At 50.9% G+C, this 13,034-nt stretch overlaps 1 long non-coding RNA gene across 3 annotated transcripts; it reads left to right on the top strand.

The window, feature by feature from the left end:
* Window positions 1-1,980: 1,980 nt before the first annotated feature.
* On the top strand, window positions 1,981-8,177 carry LOC141975667 (uncharacterized). Of its 3 annotated transcripts, XR_012635982.1 has the most exons (4): window positions 1,981-3,695; window positions 4,009-4,804; window positions 5,743-6,080; window positions 6,187-8,177. It is a non-coding gene; the product is annotated as an uncharacterized LOC141975667 (long non-coding RNA). The 3 variants fall into 3 exon arrangements; XR_012635980.1 differs by having other exon boundaries at window positions 1,981-4,804; XR_012635981.1 differs by having other exon boundaries at window positions 1,981-4,815.
* The last annotated feature ends 4,857 nt before the right edge of the window (window positions 8,178-13,034 follow it).

The raw sequence follows: 13,034 nt of genomic DNA, 5'->3' as shown, positions 1-13,034 counted from the left end.
AGGTCGATGCGGACCTCCTTCGCCTGTTTTTGTCTTTGCAGTATCTCATCGCCACTCGTAATTTCCCCTATTTTGTTGCTCATATTCGCAGTCATACCCCTCTGCCTGGGCCACTCACTGAGGGCAATGCGCGCGCTGATCGCGCGTTACGAGGTCAGGTAAATTCCCTTTTCTCTGACCATATTGAAAGCCATGCCTTTTTTCATCAGTCTGCCTCTGTCTTGGCCCGACAGTTTCACATTCCTGCTGATCATGCACGTTCCATTGTTTGTTCCTGCCCCCACTGTGCCGCTGCTGCCCCTACCTTTTCTTATGCCGTTAACCCTAGAGGTACCGCAGCGAATCAGCTGTGGCAAATGGATGTCACTCACGTGCCACAATTCCACCCCTATTCGTTTTTACATGTTTTCATTGATACCTATTCGGGATTCCTCTGGGCGACCCCACAGCGTGGGGAAGCCACTCCCAAAGTTATTCACCATTTGCTAGCCTGTTTTGCTGTTATGGGTCACCCGAGCCAGATAAAAACGGATAATGCCCCGGCCTATTGCTCCACAGCCCTCTCCACCTTTTGTGCCCAATGGGACGTCCGTCTCAAACACGGGATCCCTTATAATTCCACAGGCCAAGCTATTGTTGAACGTGCAAATCGCATGCTAAAAACCCTGCTCGACAAACAATTAAAACAAGGGGAGCTGCGTCTCCGAACCTTAGGAGACATTCAGCAACAACTGCATATTGTTTTGTTTACTCTAAATAATTTAATGCTGAACACAGATCAGCAGACCCCCGCGGATCGGCATTTTCACAAATCTGAGGTACTGGAAAGACCGCATGTCTATTACCGTCAGCTGCCCGATCCGCAATGGTTGGGCCCAGTGCCTTTAATTACTTGGGGTCGGGGATATGCTGCTGTGTTTCTTCCTGCAGGACCGTTGTGGGTTCCAGCCCGGTGTGTGCGACCGGCACTGAAACAGCATGGTGTGGCACCAGGGGCTGTTGAACCCCATACCGGATTTTCAGCTGACCTTGGAGGAAAACGCGGTGCCTCCCAGGTCGACAACGGCAGGACGGAGACGGAAGAGACGTAGCATCCCAAGCCAGCCCGTGACATGCGGAGCAGTAAAAGCATTGGTCGCCGCGGCTCAACGAAGACTGCAGCAAACCAACAGCCAGAGACTCCTGAGACTTTGTTTGTGGCGATTCTCGCCCAAATTACTGCTAATTCTGTACTGATTGTATGCCTTTTGTGCCTGCTATTTCCTGGAGGGGTTGACTCGGGAGCGCTTCCTCCGTTATGGGCCCGAATGACATATAACCTATGGGAAAGATTGGCTTCAATAGCAAATGTTACCCACTTTTGTTTATTTGATTTTGTAGCAGCTGAAGAATTGTTAGGTACGTACCTTATTCCAGTATGTCATCACCCTGAGGAAATTAGGAATGAGATGATGCTCGCTGCTTACTCGAACCTCTCTTCCCAGTACTCTAGCATGGCTAATTGGGGCCCGGCCAATTACACTTTACCTTCTTAAGCTTATTTTTTGCTGCTGCTGTGTACAATGTATTCCCTCTTTGTTAAGGCTTTGTCGAGAACCGCCCTGGCAGGCTCCACGAGTTATGACCTTGTCTGTCCGGGAGTTAATTGGCTTGCAAATGCAAATTGCTGGCTACCATGAGATGGCCGAGCACAAATAAACAAAAAAGGAGGGGATGTAGGATTCATAAGGTTTATGCGCTTGGCAACATTCAGGGCACACCTGGAGTGTTGTGTAGGAGTAGTGCACACACTGCTCCATCCAAGGGCATCAACCTTGGAATCTCGCCAAGATGACATGAACCGTGGGAAGCCTCTCAGGACTGGGCTCAAGGCCCGAGAGCAAGGAATGCGGTAGATAGAAATTGGTAAATAAGAATGTTAAACAAAGCCAGTGTATTCCTTTTATCTGTTGGAGAATGTAATGCGCGGGGGGAGAGAGAGAATAAAGGGGAAGGTGGAAAGCTGACAGGGGGAAGCCCGTTAGCAGACTAGCCTGCTTGCTTGCTAAAAGCTGTGTTCTGTCTTGTCATTGAACTGCCACATCCTACCATGTTTTTCTCTCTCTCTCCTCTAGCATGTTGGCCAACACACACTGTTTCTGTCTCTGTCTCTGTCCTTGCGTTTCCTTGTGCTGTCTCCCTTCACAGGACACGGGCAGGCACGCTAGGTGTGCATCCCCACAGGCTATGTCTTGGAAGCCAAGAAGAAGTAGGAGGGGATGAAAATCATGCAGGGCAGTGCGTGCGAGAGTGGAGCGGTGACTGTCGGTGTTAACTCGGTCTCTGTTCGTCGAGTGGGGCCGATGTAGATGGGATGAAAGAGGGAGGCAGGGCTGAGGGCAAGATTTCCAGCACCAATTGAGCTTTGTGTAGTGATGGCTCACGCTTGGCTTTTGCAGCTGGGCTTCCAGAGGAATTGTCCAGGAGCCCTAGCCGGATGAGAATATGGCAGAAGTGGACGTGAGCAGCTTGGGCATCTTTCCAAGGAGACATAAACAGGCCTCAGCTTTCAGCCTTCTGCAGAACTGGCTGTGAGATCAGTGCTTTCAGTTCCTCGTCTGTACTCGCTGTACTTTTCTTCACAGGCTGTGGGCTTCCTTGTTGGGTACGAGGCTCCGGGATTAAGGCTGAGGAAGGGACAGAGTCTGCTGTGCAGAGTGACTATTTTGGGTGCTGTTACAATGGGCGCCTTCTAATTGCAGTTGTAAAGTAGTAATGGAAGATGGGTTGAGGGCGGAGCTGTGGGATACAGGAGATGTGAAATGAAGAGACTACGCAACATTGCAGACGGAGGTGGTAATTTTTTTTGTTTTTCCTCCCCTCTGCTGGCTTTAGTACCAAGAAAAAAGAAGTCAAGGCTCAGAGTCTACTGCCCTCATGCGATGGAAAGTGAGTGAGAGCAACGAGGCTGTGACCATTGTTGATGCCAGGCAAGAGCCCTCCATCTGGGAGCCGACCAGCTGTCAGTCTTGGTGAGATAAGTGTCTGGTTTGGTGAGGGCTCTGCTCATGCCCCACCTTAGTCCAGGTAGAAAAGCCCCATAAGGTAGGGCTGGGTTTGTAAAAAAAGGTTCCTGACTAGCTGTGGTTACGAGGGAGAAAAGGTCCCCATTTTCAAAGGCTGCTCATTTCTCTGGTCAGGAACAGTGTCTCCTCAGCAGCAGAAGGTTGGATCCAAGAGGATGACTCTAGGTGGTGAGTTCCTTGCCTTGCTCTCATGTTTCTCTGCCTTCTCTAGTGTGTTAGCCAACTCTCTCTCCCCTCTTCTCTCCTTGTGCCGTCTCCCTTCATAGGACATGGGTAGGTGTGCATTCCCACAAGTGAGGTCTCGGGAGCCATGAAGAAGTGGGAGGGGACGAAAATTGTGCAGTGCAGCGGGTGTGAGAGTGGAGCGGTGACTGTCGGTGTTAACTCGGTCTCTGTTCATGGAGTGGGGCCCATGTAGATGGGATGGAAGAGTGAGGCAGGGTTGAGAGAAAGATTTCCAGCACCAATCGAACTTTGTGTAGTGATGGCTCATGCTTGGCTTTTGCAGCTGGGCTTCCAGAGGAATTTTCCAGGAGCCCTAGCCGGAGTAGAAGCGGACATGAGCAGACTGGACATCCTTCTGCAGAGACATGAAGAGTCCACAGCTTTCTGCCTCCCGCATAACTGGCTGTGAGTAAATGGTCAGTGGTTTTAATTCCTCATCTGTACTCGCTGTAGTGGGCTTCAGAGGCCACGTGCTTCCTCGTCTGGTACGGGACTCTGTGGTATTAAGGCTGGGCATGGGCCAGAGTCTGCTCTACAGAGTGACTATGTGGGTGCCATTGCAAGGGATGCTTTTTGGTTGTAATGCTAAAGGTGTAATGGGAAGAGGGTTGAGGGCGGATCCCCCCCCGTGTGGGAGAGGCGAAAAGAGGAGCCAACGAGACACTGACGACTGAGATGGTAACTTACTTGTTGTTTTTCCCCCTTGTGCTGGGTTTAGTACCAAGGAAAAAGAAGTTAAGCGTCAGAGTCTACTGCCTTCATGTGATGGAAAGTGAGTGAGAGCAGGGAGCCTGTGATCATTGTTGATGCCAGGCAAGAGCTGTCCACCTGCGAGCCGAGCAGCCACCACTCTCACTGAGATAAGTGTCTGTCTTGGTGAGGGCTCTGCTCACGCCCCACCTGAGTCCAGGTAGGGAAGCCCCGTAAGGTAGAGCTGGGTTTGTAAGGAAAAGTACGAGGGAGAAAAGGTTCCCATTTTCAGAGGCTGCTCATTTCTCTGGTTAAGAACGGTGTCTCCTCCGCAGCAGAAGGTTGGATCCAAGAGGATGACTCCAGGTGGTGAGTTGCTTGCCTTGCTCTCATATTTCTCTGTCTTCTCTAGTGTGTTGGCCAACTCTCTCTTTCTCTCCTCTCCTCTCCTCTCCTTGTGCTGTCTCCCTTCATAGGACATGGGTAGGTGTGCATTCCCACAAGTGAGGTTTCGGGAGCTATGGAGAAGTAGGAGCGGACGAAAATCCTGCAGGGCAGAGCGTGCAAGCGTGGAGCAGTGACTGTCGATGTTAACTCTATCTCTGTTCATCGAGTGGGGCCAATGCATGGATGAGGGCAAGATTTCAAGCACCAATTGAGCTTTGTTTAATGATAGCTCATGGTTGGCTTTTGCAGCTACTCTCGCAGAGTAATTGTCCAGGAGCCCTAGCCAGAGAAGTGGCCGAGGTGTACCTAAGCAGCTTGGACATCTTTCTAAGCAGACATGAAGAGTCGTCAGCTTTCTGTCTCCCGCATAACTGGCTGTGAGTAAGGGGTCAGTGCTTTGAATTCCTCATCTGTGCTCGCTGCAGTATTCTTCAGAGGCCATGTGCTTACTCTTTGTTTGCGGGGCTCTGTGAGATTACGGCTGATGAGGGGCCAGAGTCTGCTGTGGAGAGTGATTATTTTGGGTGCCGTTCCAAGGGGTGCTTTCTAGTTGTAGTACTAAAGGCCTAATGGGGGGAAGGTTGCAGCGGAATGCTGCCATGCGGGAGAGGAGAAAAGAATAGCCTACGCGATGTTGCCCACTGAGATGGTGTTAAGGAAAAGTTAGCATATGTGACTCCATTTTGGTTTGGGGCCAACCATTGTCTAAAAGCAAGCACATCATGCACCAAGAGGAGTGTTCCGTAGATACTGCATTCCTGTGAAAACCCTCCCCCTTGTTTCCAGCCTGTCTCGACTCCCGGTTTCTGTTCTTTGTCTGTTCCTAACTCCCTGCGTCCTGGCCTTGAGGTGAGCCTCCCATCCTGAGAAGAAAGGCTACTGGTGCATTGCTTTAGGACCATGTTGTGTAGTTGAAGTAATGGTCTAGCACGGGGAATGTACCTAGCAGGGATAGGTGGTAGATAAGGGAAGGGTTTGTCTATTGGCTAAGGTTTCCGATGCACGAGGGCAACATGCTTTGCTAAAAGGTATATATCTCTGTATAACCTGCATTCGGGGTCCCCTCCTGATTAGCAGGGGGGCACCACGCTTGAGCGTAATAAACTTAGTATCTTTGGGAACTCTGCAGTTGTGGACTTTGTTCATGTGCCTCAGCCTAGACTCTAACTGTGTGTGACCTACTGGGTATAATTCGTAGCAGTTTGTGTGCGTGACCTATCGCGTATAATTCGTAGCAGTTTGTGTGTGTGACCTATTGGGTATAATTCGTAACAGAAGGTAACTTATTTCTTTTTCCTCCTTGGTCTGGGTTTAGTACAAAGAGTTTCCTCCCCTCATCGGATGGAAAGCGAGCGAGAGCAGTGAGCCCACGAGCATTGTTGATGCAAGCCAGGAGTTGTCCAGTTGGCAGTGGAGCAGTCGCTAATGTCAGTGAGATAAGTGTCTGGTTTGGTTAAGGCTTTGCTCACGGCCCGCCTGGCTCCAGGTAGGGACGCCCTGTTAGCTGGGGCTCGGTTTGTAAGAAATTGTTCCTGATCAGCTGTGGTTACGAGAGAGACAAGGTCCCCATTTTCAGGGGCTGCTCATTTCTCTGGCCAGGAACGCTGTCTCCTCTGCAGCAGAAGGTTGCACCTAGGAGGATGACTCCAGCTGGTGAGTTGCTTGCCTTCCTCCCATGTTTTTCTCTCTTCTCCAGTGTGTTGGCCAACTTTCTCAGTCTCTCTCTCCTCTCCTCTCCTGGTGCCGTCGCCATTTGTAGGACAGGGATACGTGTGCATTCCAAGAAGTGAGGTCTCGGGAGCCATGGAGAAGTCGGAGTGGATGAAAATCATGCAGGACAGTAGAAAGGCTGCTGAAAGTACCTGAAGAGACAAAGGAACTGAGAAGGGGGAAGTCCAGGGCTGAGTCCAGACTAAGACAGGAGTCTAGTCTGTAAAGAGAAACAACTGGAAGTCTAAGCTGCAGAAACTCTTCACCTTGCCTAAAGACATTTAGGATGGGAAATTACTTCTTGAATCCAGTCTCTTTAAGATCTTTGGCTTAGTATGCGTGTGTATTTGTATTTGCTTAGTAATCTGACTTCTTCTGTTTGCTGTCCCTTATAATCACTTAAAATCTACCTTTTATAGTTAAACTATTTTGTGTTTATTATTATTGTTAAACCCACTTTGTGCAACTTTGAACGGGGGAGGGGGAGGTCAAGAAGTTGTGCATATCTTCCTCCACATTGAATTTATGAGCTTACGTTGTATAGATTTTGCTACAGCTCAAGACAGTATTATTTTGGGTGTACTTTCCAGAGGGGAACTGCATTTGAGTGCTGGGCGATTTCCTAGCAGAGTCTTCTTGTAGAGAGCTGTTTACAGACTCCGTGTGATTCTACAGCTGCTGCATCCCTCCTTATGTGCGTGTGCTGCCAGAGGCTGGAGAGCCTAAGTGAGCAAAACATGGAGAGGGAGTCCAGGCCAGTGGAGCAGTCAGGCTCAGTGAAATCCCAGTACATCAGGTGGCATCCCAGCAGGGGGTCAAACTTCTCCCAGGGTGGGGCCTCTGAGAAAATACCTCTGCATCTAACTGGGGCACGATAAACATGGGGGAATCCTTTGTTGCCTTCTCAAGGAATTGTCAGGTGCTATGGAATCTTCCTGAAGTCCAGTAACTTCATGGAGAGCAACTTGACTGTAACAAGAGATGCTTAGTCCTCAAGTGTCTCTTCCTTCTGTATCACTGGGTGAGCTTCCCTGGTCATGCCAGTCTCGTCGTCCTCTCTAAAGCAGGCCACATTCAGCAGAGGACGTGAGCAGGGGTCTGAGAGTAGCCCTCGGCCTGTGTCTGCACTCACCAGGTAGCACCACCCACGGCATGTGGAGGGTCCTGGACTCTGCCCAGCACTCCAGACTGACCTGCTACAGCTCAGTCTCCTGGGTCCTAACCCCTGCGCTCACTGCCCCCAGAGGGCTCTCTCTGTACGTTACCCCCACTGGCCACCAGGTGTCACCCCCTGCATTGCTCCAGATGGCCACCGAATGTCACAGCAGTGCTGTGAGAGAAAGGTTTTGTGCATTACTTTGACAGGTCACCGTGTGTTACCATTGCTCTGAGGGAAATGCTTTGTGCATAACTGGGATCCAGCGCCCATCCTCACTGTCCCTTCATAAAGCAAATGGTTTGTGCATTAGTGGATTGGCTACCCAGTGTCACTGTTCCTCGACGAAGGAAATGCTTTGTGCAATACCTGGATTGACCACACGGTGTCAGTGTTGCTCCATGAGGGAAATTGTTTGTGCATTACCCTGAGTGGCCACCCGGTGTCACTGTTGCTACGTGAGGGAATTGCTTTGTGCATTAGTGCAAGTGCCCACGTGGCGTCACATTTGCTCCATGAGGGAAATTGTTTGTGTTGTTTACGAAAAGTTAGCATATGTGACTCCATTTTGGTTTGGGGCCCACCATTGTCTAAAAACAAGCACATCATGCACCAGGAGGAGTGTTCCGTAGATACTGCATTCCTGTGAAAACCCTCCCCCTTGTTTCCAGCCTGTCTCGACTCCCGGTTTCTGTTCTTTGTCTGTTCCTAACTCCCTGCCTCCTGGCCTTGAGGTGAGCCTCCCATCCTGATAAGAAAAGTTACTGATGCATTGCTTTAGGACCATGTAATGTAATTGAAGTAATGGTTTAGCACGGGGAGTGTACCTAGCAGGGATAGGTGGTAGATAAGAGAAGTGTTTGTTTATTGGCTAAGGTTTCCGATGCACGAGGGCAACATGCTTTGCTAAAAGGTATATAATCTCTGTATAACCTGCATTCGGGGTCCCCTCCTGACTAGCAGGGGGGCACCACGCTTGAGCGTAATAAACTTATTATCTTTGGGAACTCGGCAGTTGTGGACTTTGTTCGTGTGTCTCAGCCTAGACTCGAACTGTGCGTGACCTGTCGGGTATAATTCGCAGTAGTTCTTGTGCATGACCTGTCAGGTATATTTCGTAGCAGTTCTTGTGCATGACCTGTCAGGTGTAATTCGTAACAGTGTATTACTCTGAGTGGCCACCCAGTGCCACTGTTGCTCCATGAGGGAAATTGTTCATGCATTACCCTGAGTGGCCATGTAGTGTCACTGTTGCTCCATGAGGGAAATGCTTTGTGCATTACCCTGCGTGGCCACCTGGTGTCACTATTTCTCCATGAGGTAAAGAGTTTATGCAATACACTGAGTGGCCACCCGGTGTCACACACAGAATGCGTCACACACACAACACGTCACACGTCGCTCTGGCAGATCACTCGCACGTCACACACCGCACATCATATGTCACACACAACAGGTCGCATGTTGCAGGTCACAAACACAACACGTCGCACGCACGTTGTACGTCGCTCATCACGCAGAAGACGTCGCACGTTGCATGTCACACATACAACGCGTCTCACACACAGCATGCCGCACGGCGCACCCCGCGCGTCACGCACAAAACATCGCATGTTGCATGTCACACACACAGCAGTCGCACGTCATGCACAAGTCACATTTCGCACCTGCACCCGCACAACACATCGCATGCACGCACGCACAACACGTCACACAGACACACGACACAGACAGCACATCACATGAGACACAGAATGGCACACATGACACACAAATCACACACAACACACGACATGTACACACATGAAATGACACACATCACACACAGAAACACACGACACGACACACGTCACACACACAAACACACACACATGACATGACACACGTCTCACACAGAAACACACACATGACACGACAGACAGAGCACATGACACACAACACGACAGACACGTAAAGCCCAACATGTCGAACGTTGCATGTCACACACAACACATAGCGCACACAGCACGTCGCATGTAACGCCCAACATGTCACATGTTGCATGTCACCCACACGTCACACACGCAGCACGTTGCACATCGCATGGCACACAACACATCGCACATGCAGCACGTCGCATGTTGCATGTCACAGAACACGTCGCACATGCAGCACATCGCATGTCACACAGAACACGTCGCACACGTAGCACGTCGCATGTAATGCCCAACATGTCACACGTTGCATGTCACACACACATGTTGCACACGCAGCACGTCGCACATTGCGTGGCACACGCAGCACGTCGCACACACAGCACGTCACACGTACGTCGTGCATCGCATGTGACGCACACCATGTCACACAGAGAACACATCGCACGACACACAAAACGGCAGAGAACACGACACAAAAATCACACACAACACATCACACATACACAAACACCCCTCACACACACAACACGACACATAGAATATCTCTCATACACACAACGTCTCACGACACAAAACAGCACAGAACACACAAGACTGACACACACACAGAACACGTCACATGACACACAAAATGGCACACAACACAACAGACAAAAATCACACACAACACCGACACACACGACACACAACACCTCACACGAGACACAAAACGGCACACAACACGACACACAACGGCACAGAACATGACACACAAAAATAACACACAAGACAGGACACTGACACACACACACACACACCACGACACACAACGCCTCACACAACACACAAAATGGTACATAACAGACACACAAAACATCATAGACGACACCGACACACACACGCAACGACACGGCACCGACACACACGCAACGACACCTCACGCGTCGCACACAGAGTACGTCGTACGTCACGCACAACACATCACACGTTGCATGTTGCACACACAACACGTCACACAGACAACATGTGGCATGTCGCACGTACACAGCATGTGGCACGTTGCAAGCGCAGACCCAAGACTTCGCACGTGGTACACACAGGACGTCGCACACACATTGCATCGCACGTTGTACAGAGCATATCGCACATCACATGCACAGACACAGTACATCGCACTTCGCACATGCACAAAATGTCGCAGACGCACACAGCACGTCACACACACACAACCCGTCTCAGACACACAGAACATGACACACAACCCGTCTCACACAGACAAACAACACGACACACACAACACGACACACAACCTGACACACACACACACAACATAACACACAACACGTCACCCACATACCAACACCCGAACATGACACACAACACGTCACCCACATACCAACACCCGAACATGACACACAACACAACACGTCACCCACACAACATGACACACAACACGTCACACTTTTCACAAGACATCACACACAACACGACACACAACACGTCACACACAACACATCATACTCACACACACACACACACACACACACACACAACAGGACACACCACATGCCACACTTTTCACAACACGCCACACACACACAACACATCACAGTTTTCACAACACATCACACACACAACATGCCACCCTTTTCAGAACACGTCAGATACACAACACAACACACAACACGCCACCTTTTCACATGTCACACACACAACACAAAACACACAACGCGCCACCCTTTTCACAACACGTCACACACCCACACAACGCGGCACCCTTTTCACAACATGTGACACACACAACACAAAACACACAACGCGCCACCCTTTTCACAACACGTCACACACCCACACAACACGTCACAGACACACACGACACACACCCACACAACATGACACACAACACGTCACAGACACACACGACACACACCCACACAACACGACACACAAATCACACACACCGCGACACACACCTCACATGACACAAAATGGCACACAACAGACACAGAAAACATCATACACAAGACACAACACCGACACACACACAGGCAACATGACACACAACACAACACACACAACGCGACCAACAAAACATCACACACAAAACTTCACACACACACAACACACTGCACCGGCACACACAATGGCACACAACATGACACACAAATCACACACACCACGACACATGCCTCACATGACACAAAATGACACACAAAACATCATACACAAGACGCAACACCGACACAGACACATGCAACATGACACAACACATCACACACACACAAACACACACAAGATGGCACAACACACAACACACGACACCTCACGAGTCGCACATCGCATGTGGCACACACAACACGTCGCATGTTGTATGTCACACACACAAAACATGTTGCATACAACACGTGGCACGTCGCACACAACATGTCGGACGTCACCCACAAAATGTGGCATGTCGCACGTCGCACACACAACACGTGGCACATTGCAAGCGCGGACCCAACACGTCGCACATCGCACACACAGCACGCTGTGCGCCGCACGTTGTACACAGCACGTCACACATCGTATGTCGCGCAGACACAGCACATCGCACTTCACACGCACACGCACAAAACGTCGCGTGCACGCACACACAGCACGTCACACACACAAACACCACACACAACCCGACACACAAAACTGGACACACAACATGTCACACAAAACGGCACACACACACACAACATGTCACACGACACGTCACACGACACACAAAACTTCACACACAGACACTAGACGACACAACACATGGACAAGATGACACACACACACTCCACATGACACGACACAACACTCGAGATACACAACAGACGACACGACACACACACAACACGACTTACGACACACGACACATCACACACAGAACGGCACCCAAGACAACACACACAACACAACACACGTCAGACACACAACAGGACAGACAAAGGCACACAAGACAACACACACACAACAGGGGACACAACACATCAGACACACACAACAGGACACACAAAACATCATACCCACAACACCGACACACACACAGAGAGAACATGACACAACATGTCACACACAGAGAACACGACACCGACACAGAGAACACGACACTGGCACAGACACACACAACACGATACACACAGAACACATCACACAACCCGCCTCACACAATCACACCCACACAACACGTCACACACACAACACACAGACACACACACAACGACACACAACACGTCATACACACACGCTGGACGACGCACACTACGTCACACACAACACTCGAGACTACACACAACACGGGGGCTAGGCTGTCGGTGGGGGGGGGATAAAAAAAGACCCCCGTTCCTCCCTGTGCCAGGTTTCTGCCCCCCCGCTTAGCCCCCGCTCCCAGCCCCGGACTTGACCACTCCCCTGTCCCCGCTTCCAGCTGTTTGACCCCCCCACGCTCCGCACAGTCAGTGTCTGCCCCCTGCCCAGACTCCGCCCCCCCGCCCCGCAGGGGAGTTTCGGGCCAAGTCAGGGCAGAGTGAGGGCGCAGCGGCTTCAGCAGCTACTACTGAGCATGCGCCCTCCGTGCTCAATGCGCATGCTTAGTCCAAGCCAGCGCGCGCGGGGGCCCATCGCCGCCAAACCCGCCTCCCGGGTCTGACCCGGTGTCACGGCGTCTGATAGGCCAGGTACGGCGGGGCGGAGGGGTCTGTATGAAGGGGGCGGTCTGTACGAGCTGGGCCTGAGAGTTCAGCAGCGCCCCAGGGCAGGCTGGGAGATGTAGTTCCTGACGCACCTCAGACCGGAAATGACGTTGCCCGAACCGACGGGCGGAGGCCG

The sequence above is a fragment of the Natator depressus genome, chromosome 21 (genome assembly GCF_965152275.1).
Source record: "Natator depressus isolate rNatDep1 chromosome 21, rNatDep2.hap1, whole genome shotgun sequence".
NCBI lineage: Eukaryota > Metazoa > Chordata > Testudines > Cheloniidae > Natator > Natator depressus.
Note: the sequence above shows the minus strand (reverse complement) of the source record. Positions and strands in the feature narration are given on the sequence as shown.